This window comes from Oryzias melastigma, linkage group LG2 (genome assembly GCF_002922805.2).
Source record: "Oryzias melastigma strain HK-1 linkage group LG2, ASM292280v2, whole genome shotgun sequence".
NCBI classification, from domain to species: domain Eukaryota; kingdom Metazoa; phylum Chordata; class Actinopteri; order Beloniformes; family Adrianichthyidae; genus Oryzias; species Oryzias melastigma.
In genome coordinates, this window is record NC_050513.1 from 20,732,404 (window position 1) to 20,735,262 (window position 2,859).

At 36.3% G+C, this 2,859-nt stretch overlaps 1 long non-coding RNA gene across 1 annotated transcript; it reads left to right on the forward strand.

The window, feature by feature from the left end:
- The first annotated feature begins 1,276 nt into the window (after positions 1-1,276).
- Positions 1,277-2,658, forward strand: LOC112140224. The gene is made up of 3 exons (XR_002918136.2): positions 1,277-1,700; positions 2,118-2,283; positions 2,397-2,658. It is a non-coding gene; the product is annotated as an uncharacterized LOC112140224 (long non-coding RNA).
- Positions 2,659-2,859: the final 201 nt, after the last annotated feature.

Here is a 2,859-nt window from a genome sequence, read left to right on the forward strand (position 1 = left end):
GTGCAATATGCAGCATGATGATATATTCTGCTGTAATTCCCATTGTGAATTACTGTAAAAAGTACAGTAAAATATCCCTGTCGTATGCTTGCAGTGTATTACAGTAATTTGCATATCTATGCAACTAAATTCTATGACATACCATAGTTTTCAATGCATGTCACTGTCCTAAAGAAAACAGGTATTTAACACAACACACACAGGAAATACCTCGGACATCATGTCAACACCATTTGGATATTTGTGTTCTGTCACCAGTTAGTGACAGGAAAAGAATTGACAAATTGGTGCAGAGATCTGCCTCTGTTTAGAGTGGTCCCTTTGAGCCTGAACACTGAACACCTTCATTTTTGAATTTCGCATCTCCTACTTTTTATAAGAATCATTAGCTTCAATCTACAGCATTCTTGGACCTGTAGTGACAAATTAAAATCTTTGTTGTGGGATCAATCAAATTCAATTCAAATCTATTCTATCCTATTCTATTCTATTCTATTCTATTCTATTCTATTCTATTCTATTCTATTCTATTCTATTCTAGTGTATTCTAGTGTATTCTAGTGTATTCTATTCTATTCTGATAATTTTCTAGAATGATGCCCATGGATTTACACGGTCTCCGTTGCATTGTGTTGTTACAAAAAAATAGAAGAGCTACTAATCACTTTGAGTGTTTACAATGCCTCAGTAATGACTCCCTCTGAATAACACCCTCTGCTACGAAACACAAGCTTGAGGAGTTTCACTACCAGTACGAAAAAAGTCACAAAAACAGGAAATATGAGTAGATTTAAAAATAAAACTTCTGTTGCAGTTTCAAAATGAAACTTCGTAAAATGATATTTCATATTTACAGTGATGTGCCCACACATCAGTCAGTCAGACAGACACAGTTTTTCCCCAAAATATTTATAGGGTGAAGGAGAACATGCAACTGTGGCTAAGATATTTTAATTCGTGACTGGTACCAACTTAAGACTGAGTATTGGTTGAGTATTGGTACGTATCCTTAGTCCACTTGGAAGTGCAGTTCATCATTTTCACCAGACGAAAAGCATGAGGCACACAGACGCTTCATAAAGAACAGAAGAAAACAGTAAGTATCTCACCCAGACTGCATGCCAGTAGATGGCAGTAATTCACTTGCAGGCAGTGCCCATCTGCTATAAAACTGCACAAGAAGAAGTAAATGCTTCCTGGTTGAAACTGCTGGTTCTCTAAATACTGTTGTGTGCTAAATGACTTGTTGAAGATTATCTGCTCTAGACTTTGATATAAAAGGTGTTGTTTTGTGGTTAAGGTGTGAGAATATTTTTTTCTACTTATTTTATGTCCCACATTTTTCAGGCCCATTGAGAATATTTATGTCAAGTTAAAACAATCTGTTGGTACCGAATATTGCTAGTTGTGTTACTGAAATTATCCTTAGACAGGAATTGATTTAATTAACTTCATAGAAAAAATGTTTTTTTGTAAATTGTGTGGCTTCTGTGCACACAAATTTATATTGTTTAGTATACATGTTAGACGCCATAAGCACATGGCAAATTATAGATATTCATGTGGAATTGACACTTGTAATGCTACTTTCACAACATTCACTGCCTTCCGTTCCCATATGCACAGGAATCAAAGAGGAAGGGAGACCACTGAGGAGGACTCAAAGTTCACAGGTGACCTCAGATGTAAAGTTCCTGGATGTGAGTACGTTGGTCAAAATTTTAAAAGTCTCTGTGCCCATCTGAGATTTCATATTAAAGTTGAAAAAAAAGTGTTATGCCCTTTTGAAGGTTGCTCTAAATATTTCAGAGTTCGAACGTCATTCTCCAGCCATATTTCTCGCAAACATATGCTGTCAAAATCAGTTCATGAGGAAAGACCACAGGAAATTTGTTACGCTGATAGGATCCAAGGACAGGACACTGTAAACACTTTAGAAGACAAAGATTCACAGAATGATGAAGACAAATTCCTAAATCAATTGGCGATGTTTTATCTTAAAATGCAAGCAAAAATGCTCTTACCAGCCAGCACCATACAGTGCATCATAGAGGAATTCCAAGATTCTTGTTCTTCTTCTTGTTCTTGCAATGCACTAACTTATTATATTATTTTAGATTTTTTGTCAGGATCAACCCTGAAGAAGGGACAAAATGTACCTCGAAAGTTGGCACGAGCAGAAAGACGGGGAATGTGGTCAAGCGAAAGGTTGTTCAAATTAATCCCCATGTCACAACCTTCCTCCAACGGCTGACGGAATTTGAGTGGAAAACTTCAAATTAGGTATGACTGGTTTCATTCTTACTAACTTGAGTTTAATACAGCAGATACTTCAAGGCAGAATGTGTTCTTAAAGTGTAGTTGTGTCCATTTTTGGGACATATCTGTCTCCACAGATGACCAATCGCCTCAGTGTTCTGGGCAACACGTGAAGAAGCCACCCACCTCAGCATCCTGCAAATAACTGGCTGTATAGTTTAATTCTTTTTTGCAACTGTGTTTATGTATTTTTACCTCTATGTACCACAGTTTATTTCTACCAACACATAATTTGCACGTTTTGAGCTAACTCTAGAGGAGGCTCCCCCTGATTTATGGTGGGATTTTTATTTCAATGTAAAAAGAGAAATCAAATTAAAAGAAAATGAATATCCAGTGCATAATGTTGTCATTTTGATTTTTATATCTTACTTACAATCAAATGTATATGCATGCGTGCATTTGGGTGCATGCTTTCTCTAATATCTATATATATATTTGGTTAGTACGGTATGTTGCTGTTCACTCAGAACATAGTAAATAGCTCATGTTAAAAGGTAAATAACCGCTCATAGGAATACGGTACAATCTGACAGCTGA